Here is a 27,973-nt window from a genome sequence, read left to right as displayed (position 1 = left end):
ATTAAGTTTAAAGATTTCAAATGGCTTAGTTGTGATTCTAGAATCAGGCAACACTCCATCCCATAAAATAGAATAAGTGTTCCAATGAGTTGGACTGAGGAGGTTGGCTTTATAGACAGAAAATGAGCTGAAGAAGGCTGACATAAAGAACAAAAAGAGACTGATCATTTCAAAGTTACTTTCCTTGTAAGACAGGGACAGGGAGACGGAATAATAAAGAGATAACTGATTGGTTAACACCAGTTTACTTCAGATCACTCCTTAATGTTAGGATTAAAACAAGAGGAACTTCATTATCATGCCAACTGAAGATTGCAACAGGCCTGTTAGAAAAATTAAGCTATTTGTCCCTCTTGATTTCTTGGAAGACCGGATAATAACTCAGTTTTATTTTGGTGAGTGTGGGTGACTCCATTTGTGGTTTTTAGTCTAATTTGCTGGGGCCTAGTGCAGGAGTTAATGGCCTCCTATAATGCTTGTTCAACAACTTCCCTCTTTTGGTGAGGTTCTCACCCAGGTGAGAGTGTGATCAAAACTAAAGGCATCGGCCAAGTGCGGTGGCTCATGCCTGTAATCCCAGCACTTTGGGAGGCCAAGACAGGCAGATCACCTGATGTCAGGAGTTAGAGACCAGACTGGCCAACATGGTGAAACTCCATCTCTGCTAAAAATACAAGAAAGTAGCCAGGCACGGTGGCGGGTGCCTGTAATCTCAGCTACTTGGGAGGCTGAGGCAGGAGGAACACTTGAACCTGGGAGGCTGAGGCTGCAGTGAGCTGAGATCATGCCACTGCACTCCAGCCTGGGCAACAAGAGCGAGATTCCGTCTCAAAAAAAAAAAAAATTAAAAAAAAAATTTTAAATCAAAACGAAAGGTATTAACACTACTCTTAGTTACCATCATTCTGGGTTTCCAGTCTCAACATGTCATTGGTAGGTTACAGTGTTCTCATGAAAATGCATTTCTTTGCACTGAAGGAAAACCATTTGATATTTGACAGATAGCTGTGTGCAAAAAGTTAAAACTTTTCAGGAAAAATAATGCACCAGGCAGACTATTTGTATGACTATTAGGAAGATATTACCAAGAGTTTGGAGTATGCTCCTAAGCCAGGGTCTTGATGAATTGAACCACCTAAAATTGAATAGATCAAAGAATGAATCAGATGAGGATCTACCCATTTTAACTAAGTAGGCTGATCATTAAGTTTTTGCAACTGTCTCCACAATACCCTATGTATTTATCTATGTGCAACAGGAAGTGTCAACTGCACAGATTCCTCCTTGTTCAGTAAATAGTAGGCAGCAATTCTATCATCTAGCAACACAGGAAAATGTCAAATTAAAGCAGAGAATACTAACTCTATAAAAGAGACCACTAATACAATGTGAACAAACATCGTTTTAGGAATGTTGCTAATGTTACCCGTTAGGTACATTCAAAGATCTCTTAAGTCCTGTAAAGGTTTAGGTTTGAGCCAGGCATGGTGGTACATTCCTAAATTCCCAGCTACTCAGGAGGCTGAGGTGGAAGGATTGCTTGCGCCCAGTTCAAGGTTGTAATGTGCCATGATTATGCTTGTGAATAGCCACTGCACTCCAGCCTGGGCAACATAGCAAAACCCCATTTCTTTTAAAAAAATGGATTTGACGTGACAGATCCAATGCTTTGTTAAGTTACTCACAAAAACTACTGACTGAAATTCTAACTACAGCATTATCCTGTCAAGTGAAAGAGATAAGCATAAATAACCAAAAATTAAGAAGGGTAAGAGTTGTCTGAGCTCAGGCATTTCAGACCAGCCTGGGCAACGTGGTGAGGCCCCATCTTTACAAAATATAAAAGAAAAAAATTGTTAAAGAAAAATAAGAAGGGTAAGAGTCTTACTATGATATGGAGTCTTGTTCCTCTGGTTTTGTGAAAAGCTATCCACAGCATGAAGTCAGAGAGTTATCCTAATTTGCAGTTTGAATATCTTCAGTTTTGGCATCAGACATTCTCACAAACTATCTGTGTGGCTCAAACATCAGGCATGAGACTTGTCCCTTGGAATGTATATTGAATTGTCAAACTTTGGCTATAGGGTTTCAGGAACAGAGCAGTTCTCATTCTTTGTTGAAGAGTTGTACCCAGATATTAGAGAAAACTAGAAAGAATTTGGAATCCAGTTTACAGATAGATCATAAAAATTCAAAGGCAATAAACAGGGCTACAAGCAAATAACAGATGTACTGTACTTTTCTTCTGAAACATAATTTTTCTCTCTACAGTTACCCCCATTTTTATTAAAGATAATCATGGTAAGACCAATATGATTGTAAAATAAGTTTAGCCTCAAACTTGGCCTGATATTTACATAAGTGCAGCAAGAATAGCCACATAAGCTCACTCCTTTTAAATTTGCTTTACTGTAAATTTTCACAAGGAAACTCAAATTGGACTTTTAAAAACCTCTTTATGCTAGGAAGTCAAACCAAGGCAGATATCAGACTTTGCCTACAGTATGTAATATCTTGAAGTTCTCTGGCCTGCCAAGAAGTGATAAATGTTTATTCACTCTCTGAAGGGTTGGGAACTCCTGAAGCCAGGCATTCTATGCTCATTTTCAAATATGACATTCCAGTCAAAGCCTCAGTAATATATTCAATATTTCAACTGTACCTTGTTAAAGGATACAGTTAAATTCTTATTGAACTTATGTAAATACTCATATTTAACATAAAAATAAGAATACTCACTAATAGTTTCTGAATTTTGGAGAGATCAAGTAGGGAAGAAAAGCAAATGTTTCCATTTTTATGTACAAAAGAATACTTTATCAAATTGCTGTAAGCTGTACATAGCTGAAAAGAAAAAGAAATTCCTTAAATTTGCAAAACAAAACATGAAAAGAACCAGCATTGGCTCAAATTTTTAAAAGCCATGAAACCTCATACGTTTTCTTCATCAGTTCATTCAGTCTAATGTAATTAATTTTTGCTCTGTTTAATCTTAGTTAGCAGCTTCACAAACCCATCAGTTTTGTTGTTATTGTTGTTTTTGTTGTTTTGAGACAGAGTGTCTCTCTGTTGCCCAGGTTGGAGTGCAGTGGTGCTATCTCGGCTTACTGCAACCTCTGCCTCCTGAGTTCAAGCAATTCTTGTGCCTCAACTCCCCAAGTAGCTGGGATTACAGCGCTACCACACCAGCCTAATTTTTGTATTTTTTCAGTGGAGACGGGGTTTCGCCATATTGTCCATCCAAGCTGGTCATGAACTCCTGACCTCAAGTGATCGGCCCACCTTAGCCTCCCAAAGTGCTGGGATTACAGGTGTGAGCCACCACACCCAACCCCATCAGTTTTTTCACTTGAGTTTTAGAAATTCCTACCCAGTTTAATAATATCTCAGTTATCAGAAACCTGTACTTGTCAGAATTCGTTCCATTCTCTTCATGAACCTCCTTGAAGATACAATGCTTTAAGATTGCAAAAGGCTTTCAGAAAAGCATCAGAATAAAGCAATTAACTGCAGGCAACAAGACATAAAATGGCCATGGTTCAAAATCTGATGAGTGTCCATAGTGACCCACTTGATAAGGAAATTTGGTTTTTTCTGTGGTGTACAACACTGGAACATAATAACCAAAATTATTACTGATAACATCATAATTTTTGAAATCTCATACAATTTTGGAGCACATATTAATAAGATGTCCATACAAATATAACTCAAAGAAGGTTAAACATTTCTTATTTGACAATATTTCTTATATAATTTAACATATCAAATAAGCCTACTTCAGTTTAATACTTCTTTAATACATCATTTGAGAAGTTCTAGAACCCTGTGGAACATCTCAAAGTTAGTTCAAGGTTAAAAAGACTTAAATTGAGAATTTGATTTGGGGAAGTCTGTAAAAATAAAGGTTTCAAATGTTTGATCAAAAATAGGATCACGCGGCCAGGCATGGTGGCTCACTCCTGTAATCCCAGCATTTTAGGAGGCCGAGGTGGGCAGATCACTTGAGGTCAGGAGTTCCAGACCAACCTGACCAACATGGCGAAACCCCATCTCTACAAAAAATACAAAAATTAGCTGGGCATGTTGACACACACCTATGGTCCCAGCTATTCAGGAGACTGAGGCAGGAGAATCACTTAAGCCCGGGAGGCAGAGGTTTCAGTGAGCTGAGATGGCGCCACTGCACTGCAGCCTGGGGGACAGAGCGAGACTGTCTCTAAAGAAATACATATATAAATAAATGAAACTTTGACTAATATTTTCCAATTCTGAATCTGACAAGTCATTCTGAACTCCATTTTCAAATTCCATGGCCTTTCTATAACTAAAACCACTTCCATGTTTCCTTTTCTTTTTTTCTTCACCTAACATAATGGTGTGCTGGTAATGTTTAACAGAGAGCTCTCCAGGGTAAAACAACAACAACAACAACAAACCCTGATTTATTGTGTTCACCCATTTCTGTGGTATAACAACTCCTGTCTACCACGCCTGATTTCAAACTATCAATATGACGTCACTAAATGTGGAGTTGGAAAGACACACTCATGACTGGTTCTCATTAATCAGTTTACAGAAGCTCCAGCACACCATCGATATAACATACCTCTTTACATCCCACTACAAGTCATACAGAATTTGGTCTGTGAAAAATTTTTATTTAACTGTTTAAGGCAGCTTTTGGGGTTGTAGTTGAGGAGATTGGACATAAGATATTTAGATCTGGAATCTAATCGATAAACAAGACAACGGCCAAGGTACAGTTAATAGTGTTAATAATGATGATAATTTTCTACCTCAAAGGAAAAAACTAAAATTTTATTTGAATTAAAAAGTCCTAATATGTAAATTCCCCAATATATATTCTAAATTGACTATTATTTTTCATTGAGAAGTAAAGGCCTTATGAAATTTTATTCTTGGCATTCCTGTACAGAAATACCGGCTAGTTTTCTATCAGCTGGCCAGCATGTGATTAATATGAAAGTTTTATAGACATAGCAATATGTAACTGTAATGACTTTGGGTTTTTTTTTTTTTTTTTGTCAAAGGAGAAAATTGTGTTTTTCTTGACTATAACACAAAATAAACTATTTTTAAATTTTACACAAAATCCCCCAACAATAAGAGTTTTAACAACCCTGGTAAACTAGGTTTAGAAATAGCAACATTTTAAACCTCCAAAATATTATACAATACATTAAGTCCATCTCATACTTATCAATCACACATGAAATTATATGAACAAACAATTTTTTTTGCCATTACACAGATACGCTGTGACTTTCCTATCGTAGTCCCTGTATAAGCCAGAGAGAGAGTAGATAGTGGATAGTGGCCTTCGACAACATATAACTTGTTTAGTTATACATGCACACACACACATGCGTGCAAGCTGTTTTGGGATTTCGATTAGGATTTTATGAAGTCTAGAAATCAGCTTGGAGAAAATGATATTTTTATAGTGTTGAGTCTTCCAGTTCATGAACATGACATATCTCTCTGTTGATTTAGGCCTATAAAAACTTCTCTCAATAATATTTTATATATTTATGCATAAGGATCTTGCATATGACCAGGTGCAGTGGTTCAGGCCTGTAATCCCAGCACTTTGGGAGGCCGAGGTGGATGAATCACTTGAGGTCAGGAATTCAAGACCAGCCTGACCAACATGGTGAAACACTGTCTCCATTAAAAATACAAATGTTAGCCAGGTATGGTGGTGTGTGCCTGTAGTCCCAGCTACTCGGGAAGCTGAGACAGGAGAATTACTTGAACCCAGGAGGCAGAGGCTGCAGTAAGCCGAGATCACGTCACAGCACTCCAGCCTGGACAACAGAGCAAGACTCCATCTCAAAAATAAATAAATAAATAAAAAGACCTTGCACATCTTGATTGGCTCTAGGCATTTTAAATTTTTATGATGTTGTGAATTTTATATTTTCAAACTTGTATTTTATAAATGCTGCTGATGTGTAAATACAACTGATGCTTGCTCTGGGTCATTTTAGATGCCTTTTGCAGATTAGGAAAGTTCTTATCCATTTCTTTTTCTTTCTTTTTTTGGAGATGGCGTCATCTCTGTCACCCAGGTTGGAGTACAGTGGTGCGATCTCAGCTCACTGTAACCTCCACCTCCTAGGCTCAAGTGATCCTCCTACCTCAGCCTCCTAAGTAGCTGGGACCATAGGTGCATGCTGCCATGCTCAGCTAATTTTTTGTATTTTTGGTAGAGATGGGGTTTCACCATGTTACCCAGGCTGATCTTGAACTCTTGAGCTCAAGCAACCCACCTGCCTCAGCCTCCCAAAGTGCTGGGATTAGATAGATAGCACACCTGGTGTCTATCTATTTCTAATTTGCTAGAAGTTGACTTTAAATCATGTATGAGTATTGAAATTATTAAAAGATATTTCTGCATCTTTTAAGATGATCAAATCATTTTTCTCTTTTATTCTGCAAGTGTGACGAATTACATTGGTTAATTTTCAAAAGTTAAGTCAATTTACATTTCTTTAATAAACCCCACTTGAATGAAATATATATGCTTACATGGTAGTGTTGTTTATTTTAATTCTACATGCATATTTGTCAAGAACTATGAAAGATATGAGATTTTACTCTACTTGCAAGCTAGCAAGTTAGCCTGCCATAATTTCAGGGATGCAGGCAGAAGCTACAACATTCCTGAGTCAAAGATAAAGGACATTATTATTCATGGCACAGGAAGAAGTGTGAGCTTTGCGTTTGTGTCAATTCTCCTCACCCACTCAAAAGCCCATTGGGGTGACATGGAGTGGTCCAGGTAGATACTAGGCACATAGTGCATTTGCATCATAACTGAGAAATCCTGAGCAGACAAACTTACTGTGCTTTGGAGGGAGACACTATCTCTACCCCAAAGCTCCTTGCTGTACAAACATTCATTAAAAATCATCTGAAACAAAACTTTCAGTGCCTTTGCTCACAAATCATGCAGGGAGGCCTATAAAGAATTGTCTTCCAATAATATTTAAATTACACAAGATACGATGATTAGTATATTTAGTCAACTTCCATTTAGGTATGCCCACATATTTACCTTTCTCATTGCTCTTCTTTCTTTCTTGAATAGTTGATCTTCCATTAGGAATGATTTTCCTTCTGCCAAAAGAAGTATTTTCTTTATTGTAGGTCTGCTAGAGATCAATTATATCAGTTTTTGCTTAAAAAACAAATGTCATTATTTCATCTTCATTCTTGGAGGATATTTTCCCTGTGTATAAACTATAGGTTATCTTCTTTGGGTTCTTTGGAAATATCATCCCATTGTTTTCTGGCTTTCATTATTTCTTTTGAAAAGTACTATGTCAAATTGTTTTCCTTGAAAGTAATCTGTCTTTTCTCTTCTGGCTGCTTTTAAAATTTACCTTATTATTGTTATTTACATCAGTTTTACAATGATGAGCCTAGGTATGAATTTCTTTTTATTTATCCTTAGGAATTATTGAATATAGGCTTATTGTTCTTTATCAACTTTGGAAGATTCTTAGCCATTATTTTCTCAAATATTGTTTCTGCCCTATTTCACTCTCCTCTACTTCTTGGATTCCACATGTATATCATATTTTCTCACTGTAATCTCATCATTTCTCTCTTTTTTTTGTCTGCCATTAATTGTGATTTATGATTTTCTGCATATTTTCTTCTGTCCTACCATTCAGATCACAGATTCTCTCTTCAATTGTGTTTAGTCTGCTGTTAAATCCATATATTTTGTTCTTAATTTTAGTTACTGCATTTGCAAATTCTAGCTTTTCTATTTGATCCCTTTTCAGTTTACCATGGTTTAATATTTTTATCTCTCAGCTATAATTCCAAATCTTGTCTTTTATCTCTATGAGTGTAAGAAAGCATAGCTTTTAAAATCAATGTTTGAGGACCCTAATTTTTGGAGTGTTTGCAAGACTGTTTTTAGTTATTTTTCATGAAGTTCTGTCTTCTTAGAGTCTTGGTTATTTTCTATTGTGCATCAGAACTTGTGTTTTAAAAATTATATGTTGACATAATTTGAGGTCTAGCATAATGTCAACTTTACCCAGGAAAAAGTTTGCATTTGGGACATTTGGGACCTCTAGCAATCTGGAAACACTTAAGATAATTTCAGTGATAAAAGTAATTTGGAACTGGGCTACAGTCTTTGAGAGAGCCAGTTGGCTTCTACTTCACCCTTATTCCTGGCTATAGTTCTTTGGAGTTACAACCTTATGTGCAAAGAGTTTGATAAGCTTCCACTTGGGAAGGACTTTTATACCCCAGATACCTTTTCTGGAATTTTCAAATGTCTCTAGGAGAAAAGCAGCCTCAATCATAAGGCACAAGGTCTCTTGATTTTTATTTTTTCCAAATCATGAACTAATTATGCCCTACTTCTTTAGCTTTCAGATACCTTCAAATGGATTTTCCCCCATCTTTTCTATTAAAACTCAGTAGGAGGTTTGGTCTGAATTACTAGTTTGTCACTACTGGAAATGAACATCTCTATTACTTAGTTTTTGTTGCTGTTGTTGCTGTTGTTGTTTTTAATCTCCAGATACTAAATTCTGATGTATAGTTACTGTTGAAGAACATGGAGTGGAAACAAGCTGTCATGTAACATTCCTTGTCCCCCACCTAAGCCACATACACATACTACCACCATCACCACCACCACTACAACTGTAACAACAGATGTGATTACTCTTCAGGATTCTAGTCAAGGCATTCAGCAGCTGGGCCCATACGTCAACAGTAAAAGTTGATTGAGACTGACAGGATTGGAATGGGAGGTGAAAAGGGGTGCCAAGGGAAGCAGAATAGACAGGAATTGGGTAATTTTCTGGGGCATGTGTTGGGTAAAGTGGTGGTTCCACACCTACAAACTTGTGCTGCTCTGCTAAGTTGTATCAGGAAAAAGGAAGAGAAACAAAAAACAGATGTACCTTTTCCTCTAGGAAGCTCAACTCCTCTATACGTAAAGTTGTTTCCCTGTAGTAGTTTAACTCCACCACTAGGTCTCCAAAGATGGTGATGTTCCTTGCCACTTGGCATCATTGATAAAGAGACTAACAATTAGAATTAGAATTTCCTCATTTGGTGGAAAAATCCATGCTTAGCACCATGTTATTTCAAGCTGCATGATAGAAAAATGATATTAACTAAACAAAAACAAAACAAAACAAAAAAAAGGTCAATACACTTTGCTTTTTAAATTCTTTCTGATGAGATATTAAACTCATATATGACCAAATTTCCAGCTTTCCATTTTAGGGACTGTCAATCAGGAGCAGCATTGAGGAGCTAAATGTGGTCATGTCTGCACTCCAAGCCTGCTAAAAATGTTTTAGCTTCCAAACAGACAGAGTGACTGTTTCGTCAGCATGCAGCTGAGGGGTGAATGAGGACAGCCAGGCTGGGTACACTGCCACAGTTGCCTGTGCATGTTCACCTCACATCATAGGTTTTCTTTTCCCCCAGTGCACTCCGTCTTTCCCTCCTTTCTGCTTAACAAGCACGCATACATTTAAATTTAATTGTAACTTCTTTGTATATCTGTGTGTACACTTGGGTGTGTTTTATATCTCTTTTCTAGAGATAAAGTTTATTAAGGGTAGAGATTGTGTCTTCTTCCCTTATAATTAAAGTGATCTGACCACAATCATGTGGATTATGGAGCGGGGCTACGATGCAGTTAGTTAATCCCCTCAGCTAGACTGAACTGAATAATTTCACCATGTGCATGGAGAACTCTGTTAAGCTAGAGTTATCACTGAGCCGCAGACATTTATTGAGCACCTTCTATGTGTCTAGAACTATCCTAGATTATGGAGAAAAAACACAAAAAGACTCAATCTTTACTTCCAATGTGATCACACCCTAATTATGAGTATAACTGTGTTTTAGGGAATAAGGCAGTGTGATGAAGACCACAACCATATAAATAAGTAAAACCAACAATGATATTTGAAAACACATAGAAAACACAAGCAATTCTTTTTGGGGGACTCCAAAAAGACTTCTGAGAAAAGATTACATATAAACTTTTGGTGATTACAAGCCTAACATGAGGGCAAACAGTAATAAAGAACTCCAAGCACAGAGAACAAGACATGTACAGATTAAAAGGTGAGAGAGAGGACTATATGTTTGGGGGTTAGGCTAATGGGTTTCATGAAAAAAGCATAGAAGAACAGTAGGGGTCAGAGTTTTAATGCTTAACAAAATCTGTGGATATGTCCCAGAAATGTAAGTCCAGAAAATTCATCTTATTTCTGTCCTGATAATTCTCGAAGCATCACCATACTGGTGTCCAAACTAGCTCACAGCATGTCATTAACATAAAACAGCCTTGGAGCAAGGATGCTCGAGGAATCTGGGAATCAGTTCTCCTGGTTTGAATCAGATTTGACATATTATAAATTCAAATGCAATAGATGGGTTATAAACTATTTCACTGATTTCTTACTCATTTTTTCATTTCATTTCGCAAATTTACATTTTCTAAATTCATTAGAGTCCCTAGAGCCCTCCTTGGTGACAGAGATAATGCTATGTATTCACCAATTCCTTTTCCTCAGCACACAAGAAGACTATATTTCTTGACCTCCTATAAATTCATTTTTATTTTATTTTATTTATTTATTTATTTATTTTTTTGAGACGGAGTCTTGCTCTGTCACCCAGGCTGCAGTGCAGTGGCACAATCTTGGCTCACTCCAACCTCCGCCTCCCAGGTTCAAGCTATTCTCATGCCTCAGCCTCCTGAGTAGCTGGGACTACAGGTGTGCACCATCACACCCTGCTAATTTTTGTAATTTTAGTAGAGACGAGGTTTCACCATGTTGCCCAGGCTGGTCTCGGATTCCTGGCCTCAAGTGATCTGCCAGCCTCCATCTCCCAAAGTGCTGAGATTACAGGCATGAACCACCATGCACGGCCTCTTGGCCTCATATAAATTTAGATTGGGGCAAAAATCTGGCAATAAAACATAAACAGAAGTGTTGCCTTGAAAACATCCTTCTTAGTCCTACAATTCTTCCTACAGATACTTCTGTAATGCCTTTGAAAGCCAAATGTTCCAGGTACTGGAGCTCTGCAACGTAAGCGCCCAAAATACACGACCACCACTTGGAAGAGAATCTCTGGGAAGACCTGACCATTCCATAAAGAACTGTGATGTGAACAAGAACTAAACGTTGCTGTGTACGCCACTGAGATAGCTTACCATATCCCCACTGCCTGGAGTGGAGGTGGGATGCAGCGGATTGAAATCTACAAATTCTAGGGGGTCTAAAGCTTCAGACTTAATGGTTTAGTAGAAATGATAAAAGATACGCCAGGTGTGGTGGCTCACATCTGTAATCCCAGCATTTTGGGAGGCCGAGGTGGGGAGATCAGGAGTTCAAGACCAGCCTAGCCAACATGGTGAAACCCCGTCTCTACTAAAAATACAAAAAACAGCCAGGGTGTGGTGGTGGGCACCTGTAATCCCAGCTACTTGGGAGGTTGAGGCAGGAGAATTGCTTGAACCTGGGAGACACAGGTTACAGTGAGCTGTGATCGCCCCACTGCACTCCAGCCTGGGCAACAGAGTGGGACTCTGTCTCAAAAAAAAAAAAAAAAAAGATAAACATGAGGGCCTATTAACTATTGCAGTTCTTATTTGAGACCCTCCTCCAACCGGAAACAATTTTGTTCTCTTTAATGAGGCAACTAAGAAAAAGGAAAATAGTAAAGAAACTTGCTTTCCTTGGTCTTAACTATGGATGAGGGTGAGAGGTCTCTCTCGGTAATATGTAACCTCAAGTGGCCCTCAACCTGAACTTAGGGTCAGAATTTACACTCTCTCTATGGCTCAAAGTGCCCAAACTAAAAATTTACATTAAAATGGTTCTAGGTTGGCAGTGTTTCCAAGTGGTACTGATAGAAGAACTTGTAGATGTTTTAAATTTAGGTCGCAAAGAGCTTTCACAGATAAACTTCCAAGGAACGGGAGTACAGATTGGAAAAATCTCAAAACAACAACAAAAGAAGCCACGGAGAGCAAGAGAAACAAAAACAAAAAGAAAGCAGAATGGTAACAGAAGCAAATCTGCAAAGACATAGATTCTGAAATGATAATAAGCATGTCGAATGTGTTTAAAGAGGTTATTTTTGGCCAGGCACGGTGGCTTATGCCTGTAATCCTAGCACTTTGAAAAGCCGAGGCGGGCAGATCACAAGGTCAGGAGTTCGAGACCAGTCCCCGAACATGGTGAAACCCCGTCTCTACTAAAAATACGCAAAATTAGCCAGGTGTGGTGGTGCACACCTCTAGTTCCAGCTACTTAGGAGGCTGAGGCAGAAGAATCGCTTGAACCCAGGAGGCAGAGGTTGCAGTGAGATGAGATTGAGCCACTGCACTCCAGCCTGGGTGACAGAGCTAGACTTCCTCTAAAAAAATTAAAAAAAAAAAGTGGCTGATAATATTCTGGAATTGATAAAAGACACAAATCATCACATTCAGGAACATAAGAAACCCAATGCAAGGTAAACAAAAACTACACTTAAACCCATCCTAGCTAAACTGCAGAACACCAAGACAAACAAAAAGGAAGATTTGTCTACAAGGACAAAAAGGATGAGAAATTTGAATAGGAATCTGAAACCAAATGGGTTCAACATAATTCAGGAAGCTTCATACTCTACAATGACTGTAGAGGAATTAAAAAAGCAATGCAATGTATGCCTCCAAACCCACAAACAGCTCCCAGTAATCGTGTCTGGTAATTTTGGAAGTGGGAATAAAGTTGGGCCTTAAGAAGGAAGATTGAGTTAATGTTTAAGAAGCAGTTATATACCCAGAGTCTGGCAACTCCTTGTAGTCAACGGATTGCCATTTTCTTACTCCAGCACAACACTGAAGGTTCATCACCTAGAAAGAATAGAACAGTATTTCTTGACCAGAGGGCACAGGGCACTGTGAGAGCAGGCTACCATATTGAAAACAGATTAAATAAAATGGGTACATACTAAAGATTGAGACACTACCATTTCTCCACCAGCCTTCTGACTGAAACATTAGCCACCAGTTTTTACCTGCAAGGCAGGAAAATGGAAGACTCTCTTCCAGGTCTCATAAAAATACTTATGGGCACTATAAGATATATATACATAGATCTTATATTAGATATGTTATACATGTTATACATAACATGTATGTTATACATGTTATGTATAACATGTATGTTATACAAGTTATATATAACATGTATGTTATATATAATATAAGATATACTATAGTCAGGGCTTCCCCAATAAAATGTTGCAGCCAAAACATCTCATAATAAATCTCCTGGTCAGTAAGTCCCATACATGGACGTGGAACTCTAAATTATCTTTTTTTTTTTTTTGAGACAGGGTTTCACTCTGTCACACAGGCTGGAGTGCAGTGGCACAATCACAGTCCACTGCAGTCTCCTCCCTTTGGGGCTAAAGTGATCCTCCCACCTCAGCCTCCCTCGTAGCTGGGACAATAGGCACGAGCCACTACACCTGGCTAATTTTTGTATTTTTGGTAGAGATGGGGTTTTACCTTGTTGCCCAGGCTGGTCTTGAACTCCTGGCCTCAAGTGATCCACCCACCTCAGCCTCCCAAAGTGTTGGCATGAGCCACCATGCCCAACCCAAATGATCTCTTTAATGCCCCATTTTTAGTGAGAGCAGGCGGCCAAGGATCACTATGAAATACTGAGGAATATGTGAAAGAGAAACCAAAACAAAGAAACGAGAAAAAAAAATGTTCTCAAGGAAACGGAGACCGTGCAAAGAGAAGAAAAATAATTTTTAAGTTTCTTACATCTTCAGAGAGATAATATAGAGCAGCCATAAAAGAATAGGATACTTTGTTAAAAAGACAGGAATAAAGGAGCTATTAGAAATTATAAATATGGGCAGGGCATGATGGCTCACACCTGTAATCGCAGTACTTTGGGAGGTGGAAGTGGGTAGATCACTTGAGGTCAGGAGTTCAAGACCAGCCTGGGCAATATGGTAAAACCTCATCTCTACCAAAAATACAAAAATTAGCCAGGAGTGGTGGCTCATGCCTGTGGTCCCAGCTACTTGGGAGGCTGAGATGGGAGGATCACTTTTGACCTGGAAGGAGAAGGCTGCAGTGAGCCAAGATCACACTATGGCACTCCAGCCTGGGCAACAGTGCAAGACCCTGTCTCAAAAAACAAAAGAAAGAATAAATATATAAATATGATAGAAATGAGAAGTTGGAAGGGCATGAAGATAAAGTTGAGAAAATCTCCCAGAAAGTAGAGCAAAAAGGCAAAGAGATAAGAGAGAAAAATGAAAGAAAGTTAGGACATCAACCCATCATGTCTACCCTGAAATAATAGTAGAGAACATAGAAAATGTTCTGGAGAAAAATCATCAAAAAAGTAATCTAATAACTTTGCTCAGGGCAGAAGCTCATGAATTTCCACATTGAAAGGACTCATAGAGTGTGCTTGGCACATTGATAAAAATAAATTCATGCCAAGGTACATCGTTGTGAAATGTCAGAACCCTGGAGGCAAAAGTTTCCATAGAAGGGAAAAGTAGGTTATATACAAAGGAAAAGGAATCAAAATGGCATCAGGTGCTTGAACAGCAAAATGGGAAGCCAGAAGATAATGGAACAATGTCTCTTCTTCTTCTTTTTTTTTTTTTTTTTTTAATAGAGACAGTCTTGTGTGCCCAGGCCGATTTTTGAGCTCCTGAGCTTAAGCAATCCTCCTGCCTCGGGCTCCCAAAGTGCTGGGATTACAGGTGTGAGCCACCACGCCTGACCGGAACAATGTCTTTAAAACTTCTGAGGTAAAATTATTTCCAACTTAGAATTCTATATTCAGTCAAACTGTCAACCATTAGAGAGGGAAACACAGAAGCCTCCTAAGATAGAAGGAATGTTCTATTTTTTAAAGTTTGCTAGAGTACATGCACATTCATCTTATTCCTTAAGCTATTATAGGTATGTTCTATACACTATTAAAACTGTCTATAGGCTGGGCGTGGTGGCTCACGCTTGTAATCCCAGCACTCTGGGAGGCCGAGGCAGGTGGATCACTTGAGGTCAGGAGTTCGAGACCTGCCTGGCCAACATGGTGAAACCTGTCTCTACTAAAAATACAAAAATTAGCTGGGCATGGTGGTCAGCACCCGTAATCCCAGCTACTGGTGAGGTTGAGGTGGGAGAATCGCTTGAACCTGGGAGGTGGAGGTTGTAGTGATGCAGTGAGTGGAGATTGCGCCACTGCACTCCAGCCTAGGAGACAGAGAAACAGAGTGAGACTCCTTTTCAAAAAAAAAAAAAAAAAAAAGAGGAAAAAAAAGTCTATAACATAATTTAAAAGTAATTTTTAAAAAAGTTACCAAATATGTCAAAAGGTTAAATGATGGGTACATGAATGTTTCTTATGTTATTCTCTGTACTTTTATTATACTTAATATATACTGTAATATTGTTTTTTTGAGACAGGGTCTCACTCTATCACCTAGCCTAAAGTGCAAGGCATGATCATGGCTCACTGTAACTTCAAACTCCTTGGCTCAAGTGATCCTCCCACCACAGCTTCCCAAGTAGCTGGGACTACAGGTGCGCACCACCATGCTGGCTACTTTTTTTATTTTTAGTAGAGACAGGGTTTTACCAAGTTGGCTAGGCTAATCTCGAACTCCTGACCTCAAGTGATCCGCCCGCCTCGGCCTTCCAAAGTGCTGGGATCACAGGCATGAGCCACCTCGCCGGGCCAAAAGATGCTTTTTTAAAGTTGCTTGTGTCTTCAGAGAGTACATAAGATAGTACAGCCATAAAAGAATAGAAACCATAAATTCGTATCATCTTAATTTTGATTTATGTATAAATTTCTGCCCTTTGAGCACCCATACAAATTTTTTGAATTAGCCCTAAAATCATAATACTAGGCCATTATCCTCTAGGCCTTTTTTTTTTTTTTTTGGTAAAGACAGAGTCTTGTTATGTTGCCCAGGCTGGTCTCAAACTCCGAAGCTCAAGCAATTCTCCTGCCTCTGCCTCCCAAAGTGCTGGGATTACAGGTGTGAGCCACCATGCCCAGCCCACTGGGCCATTTTAAACTTGAAAAATTGAATTATATAGAGTTTCTTCCACCAAAATGCATCATTTATAGAGGTCAACATCAATAAATTTTGAATGTTAAATCTGGAATACTTTGGTTATGACCCTGATTAAATCAGAAGAATGGACTAAATGAACTCTTATTCCCTTCTAGCCTGTACAGTTCTAACACCTTTTTGAGTTTGAGCTATAATATAGTTACAGATACTGACGTAAAATACATAATATTCTTCCAGTCTTTTTTTGTTTGCTCAGACTCCTTCCGTCATTCTCAGTCCTAAAGGCTGACATAAAACCTACACCATCCTCTGGCTAGAGTGGGACTCTGAAAAGCGAAAAGAGTAGCACATCCTCTTGGGTTAGAGATTGGTTTTCTTCCTGGAGCTATTGAGAAAAGTCTCCCTTTATCTGCTGAGGTTTCTAAACTGCTAGCATGTAAGCTTGAAGTTGCTTCTTGCCTGCTTGCTAGGAATGCCTGCCTGAGAATGAAGTGGCTCAGAAGACAGGAGAGCAGATCAAAGGAAGGAGATCATTTCTTAATAACAGTATTTGAATTGTGAGTGAAAATAGGTCGATTCTTAAACTTTCAAATTTCACAAATGAAGAAACAAAACAAAGATTAACTTAGAGGAAAGCAAAAGATTATATCGGAAGCAAAAAGAGAAATTATAAAATGCTACATGTCTCAGCTGTGAACAGCTTTTATGTAGTCATAATAATGTAAATTGTGAATACTGGTTTAGCCAAAATTAAAACATAATTATACGAGGTGAATGGTAAGATGAGAAGAATAGATACATAGGAAGAAAGTAATGAGTAAATAATGCTCATCCTAAAATAGGAAGTCAATAGATGATATGGTTTGGCTCTGTGTCCCCATCCAATCTCATTTCCAATTGTAATCCCCACGTGTTGAGGGAGGGAGGTGATTAGATCCTGGGGGCGGTTTCCCCCATGCTGTTCCAGTGATAGTGAGTGAATTCTCACAATATCTATGGTTTTTAAGTGTTTGGAAGTTCCTCCTCACTCTTCTCTTTCCTGCCAACTTGTGGAGAAGATGCCTGCTTTCCCTTCCACCGTGATTGTGTTTCCTGAGGTCTCTCCAGCCATGTGGAACTGTGAGTCAATTGAAACTTTTCCTTTGTAAATTACCCAGTCTCAGGGGAGTTCTTTATAGCAATGTGAAAATGGACTAACACAATAGATGACATCTAAAGCTGAAAACTCACGAAGCAGCTATATAAGCATATTATTTAGAAGTTAAGACATGGCAGGTCATGGTGGCTCATGCCTGTAATCCCAACACTTTAGGGGGCTAATGCAGGAGGATCACTTGAGCCCAAGAGGTCAAAAGTAGCCTGGGCAGCATAGTGAAATCCGTCTCTACAAAAAAAAAAATTTTTTTTTTAATTAGCCAGGTGTGGTGGTGCATGCCTATAGTCCCAGCTACTTGGGAGGCTGAAGCAGAAGGATTGCTTGAGCCTGGGAGGTCAAGGCTGCAGTGAACCATGATTGCACCACTGCACTCCAGCCTGGGCAACAAAGTGAAACCCTGTCTCAAAAAAGAAAAGAAAATATGACCAAAAAACTCTCTCCCAACCTCAAAAAAAAAAAATCCCACTGAGGCCAGACATGGTGACTTGTGCCTATAATCCCAGCACTTTGGGAGGACAGGGTGGGAGGATCATTTCAGCCCATAAGTTCAAGACCAGCCTGGACAACATAGTGAGACCCTGTCTCTATAAAAGCAATTTTTAAAATTCCACTGAAACAATTAGAATTACTGCTTGGGGCCCTTGGTAGTCCCCTTTTAATGCAGAAATTCATATCCTTCAGTTCCGACAAATGTTCTTGATTTACTTATTTGATTATTTTCTTCTATCCATTTTCTCTTATCTCCTTTTATGAATTTTTTTCTTCTTCTTAAAAAAAATCCTCAGATTCCTTTTACCATCTGAAATACCTGTTATGCAGATATTGAACTTCTTGCACTGGTCCTTTAGTCCTCTAAATCTTTTCTCTATGTAATTATCCTTCTCATTGTCTTTTCACTCTACCTTGTGAGAGATGTCCTCAATTTATATAATTATCTTTCTCTCTCTCTTTTTTTTTTTTTTGAGACAAAGTTTCACTCTGTTACCCAAGCTGGAGTGTAGTGGCACAAGCATAATTTAGTAATCTTGACCTCCCAGGCTCAGGTGATCCTCTCACCTTAGCCTCCCGAGTAGCTGGGATTGCACACACATGTGCTACCATGCCCAGCTGATTTTTGTATTTTTTTTTTTTGTAGAGATGGGGGTTTACCATGTTGGCCAGGCTGGTCTCGAACTCCTGGCCTCAAGTGATCCACCCTCCTCGGCCTCCCGAAGTGCTGGAATTACAAGCGTGAGCCACTACGCCCGGCCTTCAACTCTTCTATTGGGTATTTTTTTAATATATATTCTCGTGATTTGAATATTAAGGATGTCTTTCTTACTCTTTTTAGAGACAGATAAATAGATGATAGATAGAGAGAGAGAGAGATGATGATAGATAGATAGATAGATGATAGATAGATCATCAAACTGTTCACTTTTATGGATACAGCATTCTCTCTTCTCTATCAGAGATATGAAAGTATTTCCCTTTTCTCCTCCTGCCTGTATCCATCCCTTCAATGTTGTTTTAATCTACTTGTTGCCCTCTCTGTCTTTCACATAAGTGGATCCTCTCAGATGTTGAATGACCTTGGATTCCCTAAGAGCAGGTGACTAGAAAGCGAATAAAGAGCTCTGAGCATCTTCTGGATGCACTACATTTAGATGGTCCTTTGCTCTTGGTGGGTGATATGCGTGGCCCATTTCTTTGAAGGAACTCTGATATCAGGATATTTAGGTCTTGGCTCATCAGGTTCCCCAGAGATGACTTTTCCACTCTTCAGCCTAGAGAGAGTAGAAGCTGGAAGCAAACATTCTGGGAACTAAGGATAGGAAGACAAGCTGACTGCTCTTAGAATATATGTTAAAAATCACTTAATTCCACTGTTCTTTTCAGAGTAGCCCCTAGCTTCGATGTTGCCTAGTGTCTTCCATTTCCAATACCCTCTTTTGAATAAACCTGCAATATTTTGTCCTTGTTGGGCCTACACTTGATCCACTATACAGAGTAGAGGAAGAGCTCTGGGGTGAGAGGTGTCCAACTGCATCTTATAAACACTTTCAGCACAATCTCCTATTTATAGGCTCACGCCTGTAATCCCAGCACTTTGGGAGGCCAAGGTGGGTGGATCACCTGAGGATGGGAGTTCAAGACCAGCCTGGCCAATACGGCGAAACCCTGTCTCTACTAAAAATACAAAAATCAGCTGGGCATGTGGCAGGTGCCTGTAATCCTAGCTACTCAGGAGGCTGAAGCAGGAGAATTGCTTGAATTCAGGAGGCGGAGGTTGCAGTGAGCCAAGATGGTGTCACTGCACTCCAGCCTGGGCGACAAGAGCAAAACTCTGTCTCAGAAAAAAAAAAAGAGTTATCTCTGCTAGGTTATAAGTATCTGGACATCAAAAATAGGTTAATATTTATATTCATGTATTTCTTTCCGTGTCTAATACAGTGAATTGTACCTTGACCTTGCACAATAAATGATTGTGCAATTGATATTTCAGCATAATTACCATAAGGCAAGACTAGATTAAAAAAATCTAGTAGGTTGATAAGCTTTTAACTAATTTTTACCAAAAATTTGGCACAATAACAATGATTATTATTTTTTCCTTCTAATGAATACCACAAATAAGTGTTTTGCGCTGTGTAGGAAAAAAGAAAGATGATCGGGCAGAATGCCTAACAAGGTTGAATAATTAGTCAAATTTTATTTTTGAGCATTTTTCCTAAAATTCAATTGCATGGTTTAAATGCTTGCTCTTTGCTGCTTTGGAAATCTGTTGATAAATGACATTGCAGTCCTTGATATGCACTTGCACAGGCATTCATGTGTTTCTTGCCAGTGCCAGGAGGCAGAACCAATATTATTTTTCCTTTCTGAGGGTGAAGGAGTTCACAAAGATCACCTGACTAGTCAAGGCCTTTTCTACACTGAGATCTTTCTAACAGGTCATTGAATCATCACCAACTGAAGAAAATAAGGACTGTTTGCACTATATATTTTCACTATCATTCATTTGCTTCTTGGTACCCTCCAAAAGAGATGAGCGATTTTTTTTCTCTTTCTTTAGGGGGGCAGGGTGGGGGTGGGGTCTCACTCTGTTGCCCAGGCTGAAGCGTAGTGGCACAATCGTGGCCCACTGCAGCCTTAACCTCTCGGGCTCAAGCAATCCTCCCACCTCGGCTTCCCATGTAGCTGGGACTACAGGTGCATGCCACCAAGCCCAGCTAGTTTTTAAATTCTTTTGTGGAGACAGGGTCTTGCTATATTGTCCAGGCTGGTCTTGAACTCCTGGGTTCAATTGATCCTCCGACTTCAGCCTTCCAAAGTGTTGGGATTATAGGTGTCAGCCACGGTGCCTGATGAGTTGAGTGATTCTGACAAAATTTGGTTCTTTAAATAAAGGTATCAAGAAGCATCTAAAGCTTGTATTGGCCACCCTGAAATGAAACAGTCAGGAAGAACTAGATTATAAATTCTTTGAAGGCAAAAAACTCTTAATTTTCTCTCTCATATCTCATCACCCTATACCACTGGTGGACATAAAATAGATATTCAGGCCGGGCGTGGTGGCTCACGCCTGTAATCCCAGCACTTTGGGAGGCCAAGGCAGGAGAATCATGAGGTCAGGGGTTCAAGACCAGCCTGGACAGCATAGTGAAGCCCCATTTCTACTAAAATCACAAAAAATTAGCCAGGCCTGGTGGCGGGTGCTTGTAATCCCAGCTACTTGGGAGTCTGAGGCAGGAGAATCGCTTGAACCCAGGAGGCAAAGGTTGCAGTGAGCTGAGATCACGCCACTGCACTCCAGCCCGGGCTCCACCCCCTCAGCCTCCCAAAGTGCTGAGATTACAGGTGTGAGCCACTGCGCCTGGCCTAACTCTAGTGCAAGACTCCATCTCAAAAAAAAAAAAAAATACATGTTCAATACCATTGTTGTTTGAACAGGTAACAGAAGTTTCCAAATGGGATTATTTTCTCCAATTTGAAATGATTTTATTGAAATTTGCTATCTGGTTAATGTTAACTACTGTTATTCCACTGAGTATAATCTTTAGTTCACATTTCTGCTGGCTAATAGGCTTCCCAAAGCCATTTACTAACATGAACATGATACTGCAACCAGCCGTAAAATCTGGAAGAGTAACTAAGAAACCTTCCTTCCCTTATTAGTTTATTGATTGGTTTATTTATTCTGATGTTCCAGAATTATATGAATCTAGACTATGCTTCTTTTGAAAGCCTGGATTTTATGTGGAAAAGGTGATCTTTTCCAGTAACATTTTATTCCACTTTCAACTTATACCATATAAAATGTGCATTTGGAATCTCTCCAACAGCAAATACAGATGTAGTTTAATCCACCCTGACTAAAGAACAGTCCAGAAACAAAAATATTCTGGGGCTCACTGATCTGTAAACACAAAATTAATGAATCATGTTCTGGTACTCATTCTGCTACTCATGTGATTTAGCCTATTACACATTTAAATATTCATACCTTTGTCTGTAAAATAGAAATAGAATTGCTTATTACCTTCTGAATAGTTTTAAGGAAAAACCAATAATATAGATTTTAATACTAAAATATATGTGTGTATAGATGTCATGACATCTATTTATTAAATATTAAATAATATATGGCACATGACTGGGCACCATGAAGGTTAAAATCACAGCTTTAGAAAGAAAAAATTCACCTTTAATTTCCAAAATTTGGTTAAAAGCTTTCTTTACAAAGTTATGTAGTTATGTAGTCTTAAGTATTTAATAAAATATATTTATATCAAGTAAACAATAAGAGTCTTGCTAGCCATCTTAGTTTGGTAAACAACGCTCCCAGAATTATTGAAAAATCGAATTGTCATTAACCTTTGCAAATACACACAGTTGTAGTCTTTAAGAGTGACAAATTACGATTATGGCCTAATTACTGAGGCTTACTCTGGACAAATGCAAAATATTTACCATGGAATATAAGAATCCATACAACCCAATTGCTTCAGTACAGATAAATTCTATGGCCACCTCATGCCTAAACTTTTTTTTTTTTTTTAGAGGAAATAATATAATTGTCATTTTATGTGCTCAACATCATAGAAGTAAAAATTATAGTCTCCAAACAAGCTTTGTTCAAATGTGTTTGCAAATGTTCTTTCTGTGTGCATTTCTAAACACCCCCCACCAAAGAAACCCCCCACCAAAGAAATATTTAAACAGATTTTGCCATTGCAGAGTAAGCAGTAAGGAAATCTACACAATTATAGATGTTTCGATGGCCAGGCATGGTGGCACATGCCTGTAATCCCAGCACTTTTGGAGGCCAAGCCAGGCAGATCACCTGAGGTCAATACCAGCCTGGCCAACATGGTGAAACCTCATCTCTACTAAAACTACAAAAAATTAGTCAGGCATGGTGGCACATGCCTGTAGTCCCAGCTACTCAGGAGGTTGAGGCAGGAGACTCACTTGAGCCCGGGAGGTGGAGGGTGCAGTGAGCCAAGGTCACACCACTGCACTCCAGCCTGGGCATCAGAGCAAGACACCATCTCAAAAAAAAAAAAAAATTATAGATATTTCAAAATACTTAGGGTAACTGATATAGAACATAAAGACTTAGAAATTGGTTCTTCCAAGCTCTTTGTACTTCAGTGAGCTATCCTTTGGTGGACACTTCTAAATCTAACATTGTGTAGGATCTTCTTATACCATCTATTGCTGTTTCAAAATGCTTGTCATGCGTATGGTATCAAATATTTGATACCTTTAATTAAAAATAGGCTAAAAAGGCAGGCAACCTTGAGCATGAGTCAGCAATTGATCAAAGAGTATCTCTGCTCTAGAATTAGAATCCATATACCCTGATCCTAGTGCTTGATTAATTGGATTTGACCAAAGGGGCCATATATTTATTGTGACTTTATAACTCATGGAATGGTAGGACTAATAGTTGTTCATCTCATACTTCACAGGATTGTCATGATTCTCATTTTACTTTTAGTTATTTTTCAAACTTGAATAAAGTATTTTTATATGCACAGAATTCTAAAGTATTCACAAATTGCATATACTCTGTATATTATCCGTTTTCATAACACTGAATGTGCTTCAGGTTGACACACTGAGCAACTTAGTTTGAAGACATTTTGGGTGATTAAAATAATTTGGATTTGCCAGTGACCATGAGTTTTTTCCACTGCTTTTCTTCTTTAAGTAGATTTTTTTTTTCTGCACTTAGAGGAAGTGTGAGTTCAGAATTAGATTGACCTGAGTTTGGCTCCTCTTTCAAAAGATAGTTCCAATTCATTGGGAATATTGTCAACTCTACACACAGAATAAGTCCAGAATCCAAATTCTTCTCTCCAGCTTCACTGGCTGCAATGCTGGTCCAATCTCCTACTTGAACAATTTTAATAATCTCCTAGCTGGTCTGTGTGCTTCCACTCTTGCCCCCATAGTTTATTTCCCATACCAGAGTGATCCTTCTAAAATATAGGACATAATATGCCTCTCTAATGCTCAAAAGCCTCCAGTGATTTCCTGCTTCATTCATTTCATCCATTCAAAAGTTCATTGGCCTACAAAGCCCTGCATGAGCTGGGCCCACCTACTTATCTCACTTCGTCCCCTACCATTTCCCCATCTCGCATTCCACAGCAGCCCCACTGGCTGCCTTCATATTCCTCAAACACACCAACGAATGCACTTTTGCATGTGCTGTAATCTTTGCCTTCTGAATGCTGTTCCCCCAGGTATTTTCATGGCATCCTTCCTTACTTCTTCCAGATCTTGGCTCAAATGTCTCTTTAAGAAGACTTTTCTGATCATCCTCTATATCTAGTAACATATCACCTCCTTGCCTTTTTTTGTTTTTCTCTGTAGCACTTATTCCCAAGGAAAGCATCATATATTTATGTGTTTATTAGTTTGTAAATTGACTTTCCGCATTAGAATGTAAATTCCATAAGGCCAAGGACTTTATGTTGTTTATTTTTGTATACCCGACACCAACAATAATGTCTGTCTGGCATGTAACAAGTGCTTAAAAAATACTTGGTGAAGGAATGTACATAACTTGTTAATTGCTTGACACTGGGCAAATTGAAAATTATTTTTTTCTTATCTCTACAATAGGGCTAATAATTAATATTTCACAGTTATTGAGATGATAACTAAAATGAAATATGTAAAATCTCTATAGCATAATGTTTGCCATATTATAGTTTTTAATACATAATTATTTCCTTTCAACTCACTATGATTTATTCTGCAATACAAACTTTGAGAATGGCTACTTAATTTATGGAAAAATGTATGATAAGGAATTTCACCAAAACCTCATAAAGGTGGGCCAACAGCTAATCATCTTTCAAGACTCAGCTCTGAAGTATTACTCATTCCTTTTATTTGTTGGTTTATTTAACCTACTTTTGTTTTTTTTATTGATAGGGTTCTCACTATGTTGCCCAGGCTGGACCTGAACTCCTGGGCTCAAGTGATCCTCTCCTCTCAGCCTCCTGAGTACTGGATTGCTAATTCTGTAAAGACTTTGTCTGACCTCTCTGAGAGTCTTGACCCTTATATTCATTGTGATCCATGGTACCCTCTAACCACTTCTGGCATAACAACAATAATTCATTATACATACTCCATTGTTTATCATTTTCCCACATTAGACAAGTCCTTAATGCCAAGTTTTATTTACCTTTGTATTCAAGTCAAGCAAATATTTACCTTTGTATTCAAGTCAAGCAAATATTAAATAAATGTATGTGCAATAAAATTGGGCATTTGAGGCACATACAAATAAAAATATCATTCCCAATCCCTATAGAGAGAATGGCCTGACCAATCTGTGGAGAGAACACATATAAGAAACAATGGCAATATATGATTGTAAAGCCAAAGGCTAAAAATCAAGGGTTAAGTTTCTACTAATGGCATTATAAAGTGGTCAGGTGAACTTTTATGCAGATAACAATGATAAAAACTGGACAAAACATTTATTTAAAACAATGGTTTGAAGACTCTGGAGAAAACCAGAAGTTGCAAACAGTTTATTCTTGAAAGACTGTAACAGCAGCAGGTAAGAATTGCAATTTGAGGGTTTTTTTTTTTTTTTTTTTTTTTTTTTGCCTGAGGAGAGTTTGCAATGCCCAAAGCTCCTGGGACAGAAAACTGCAGTATTGCTGGTGGACAAAGACAGAGGACACAGCTTTCAGAGTAGCTGGAACTTTAGGAGGAAATCTTAGAAGCAGGAAAACCAAAGAAGGGATGAGGCCCAAATTCTGAGTATAAACTCTACCCAAATCCCTAGCTGACTGCTAAATTATGGATAAGTAGAAAAGACCACATGGGAATAGCAAAAGATAGGTAGAAAAGAGAGAATAATGTATCTGCACATTGTATCAGAACTATCTCAGGCAAGATTTGTGACTTCATTGGTCTTTTGACAGAGTATATTCCCAACCTGAATGCAGCTGAGGCAGCAGAAAGCTGAAGGCTTAATGGCCTGAGGTGCCAGAGGAATAGGTGGAAATTTGTGGAGAGTGAGAAGGGGTAGCTCTGAAATTAAGGGAACTACAGAGAGTGCAAGCTCCAAATTGGATTTTAAAAAGTTCCCCAATCCTTGGCTAACAACTAAACTACATAGATCATAACTGGAATCTATAGGTAGGAAGGAAGAATGCTGGAAATGGTAACTGTGTGGGTAAATAGATATGTAGTATATTGTACACACATACATTTCCTCACTTTATTTAAAAGATACATAACTGCTGAAAGCAAATATTATAGCACTTTGTTACTAATATGAAGAAGAAAGCAGGAGTGACACTATAGATCCTACAAACATTAAAATGGGAATATTTAAACGTAAAATAAGGGAATTTTTTTTTTTTTTTTTTTGAGATGGAGTCTTGCTCTGTCGCCCAGGCTGGAGTGCAGTGGCACGATCTCGGCTCACTGCAAGCTCCGCCTCCCAGGTTCATGCCATTCACCTGCCTCAGCCTCCCGAGTAGCTGGGACTATAGGTGACTGCTACCACGCCCAGCTAATTTTTTGTATTTTTTAGTAGAGACGGGGTTTCACTGTGTTAGCCAGGATGGTCTCGATCCTGGCTAACACAGTGAAACCCAGTCTCTACTAAAAATATTTAAACATCCTTATGCCAATAAATTCAATGGTTAGATAAACAAATTCCTTGAGAGACCCAAATTACTAATTTTGTTAATAGAAAATAGAAAATATGAATAGTCAAATTAAATTCAAATTAAAAACTTTCACACACATATACACACACAACTCCAGGTCTAGATAGCTTTACTAGTGAACTGTATTAGACAATCAATAAAAGAGTAATACCAATTCCACAGAAACTGCATAAGAAAAACAGAAGGTGTGAACCATTTTTGACTTATTTTACAAGGCCACCGTTATATCAGTACCAAAACCAGTTAAAGACATCATGAGAAAGAAAACTATAGATTAATCTCTCCTGAACATAGACAAGAGGAAAAAAATCATTAAACTATTAGAAAATCAATCCTGCAATATATAAAGAGGATTAATATGTCATGACCATGACCATGTATTTATAATTGCGGGATTTCAAACTTGATTTGACATTCAAAATCAGTTGATATGTCCAGGCACGGTGGCTCATGTTTGTAATCCCAGCACTTTGAGAGGCCAAGGTGGGTGGATCACCTGAGGTCAGGAGTTCAAGACCAGCCTGGTCAACATGGTGAAACCCTGTCTCTATTAAAAATACAAAAATTAGCTGGGTGTGGTGGCACCCGCCTATAATCCCAGTTACTTGGGAGGCTAGGACAGGAGAATCACTCTAACCTGGGAGGCAGAGGTTGAAGTGAGCCAAGATTATGCCATTGCACTCCAGCCTGGGCAACAAAGCGAGACTCTCTCAAAAAAAAAAAAAAAAAAAAAATCAGTCGATGTAATTCACCATATTAATAGAATAAATAAGAAAAAATATATAATCATTTTAATAGATACAGAAAAGGTATTTGGCAAATTTCAACACCCTTTCATGGTAAAACTCTCAACAAATAGGATGGAAAAGAGAATCCTCAATCTGATAAAGGACACCCGTGGAAAACCTAGAGCTAACATCACACATCATATTGAAATATTGAGTATTTCCCCTCCAAAGACAAAGGGATGGTCTGCATTTATCACATATATTCAACAAAGTACCGGAAATCCTAGTCATTACAATAAGGCAAGAAAAAAAATACAAAGCAAGATTGGAAAGGAGGAAGTAAAACTGTATTTACCCATCAACATGATTGTGCATATAGAAAAGTTTAAGGAATCCCAAATAAACTACTGAGACAAATAAGTGAATTTAGCAAAATTATAGAAAATAAGGTCAATATTAAAGAATCAATTGTATTTCTAGATACTAGCCAAGATCCCTTGGATATGAAATTAAAGAAACAATTACATTCACAACAGCACCAAAAAATATGAAATAGGGATAAATTAAACTGTTTAATGTCCTTAGTCTTGTCCTTAGTCTTCAGGAAACTGCAAGTTAAAATCACAATGATATACCTCTGCAAACCCACTAAAATGACTAAAATTATATACTTAATCATACAACCCAGCCATTTTCTCCTAGATATTTGCCCAAGAGAAATGAATACTACATGAAGATTTACATAC

The 27,973-nt window shown here is 38.4% G+C and overlaps 2 long non-coding RNA genes across 3 annotated transcripts in view; both read right to left on the bottom strand.

The window, feature by feature from the left end:
• Positions 1–27,973, bottom strand: part of LOC129397745 (uncharacterized) — a 132,481-nt gene that overhangs the window by 54,501 nt on the left and 50,007 nt on the right. The window lies entirely within an intron of this gene.
• LOC129397746 (uncharacterized) lies at positions 1,458–9,491 on the bottom strand. The gene is made up of 4 exons (XR_008625338.1): positions 8,964–9,491; positions 7,085–7,146; positions 2,740–2,844; positions 1,458–2,147 (listed from the first exon to the last, which is right to left on the bottom strand). It is a non-coding gene; the product is annotated as an uncharacterized LOC129397746 (long non-coding RNA).

Source organism: Pan paniscus, chromosome 4, assembly GCF_029289425.2.
Source record: "Pan paniscus chromosome 4, NHGRI_mPanPan1-v2.0_pri, whole genome shotgun sequence".
NCBI classification, from domain to species: Eukaryota; Metazoa; Chordata; class Mammalia; order Primates; family Hominidae; genus Pan; species Pan paniscus.
This window is presented reverse-complemented; position numbering and strand designations above follow the sequence as displayed.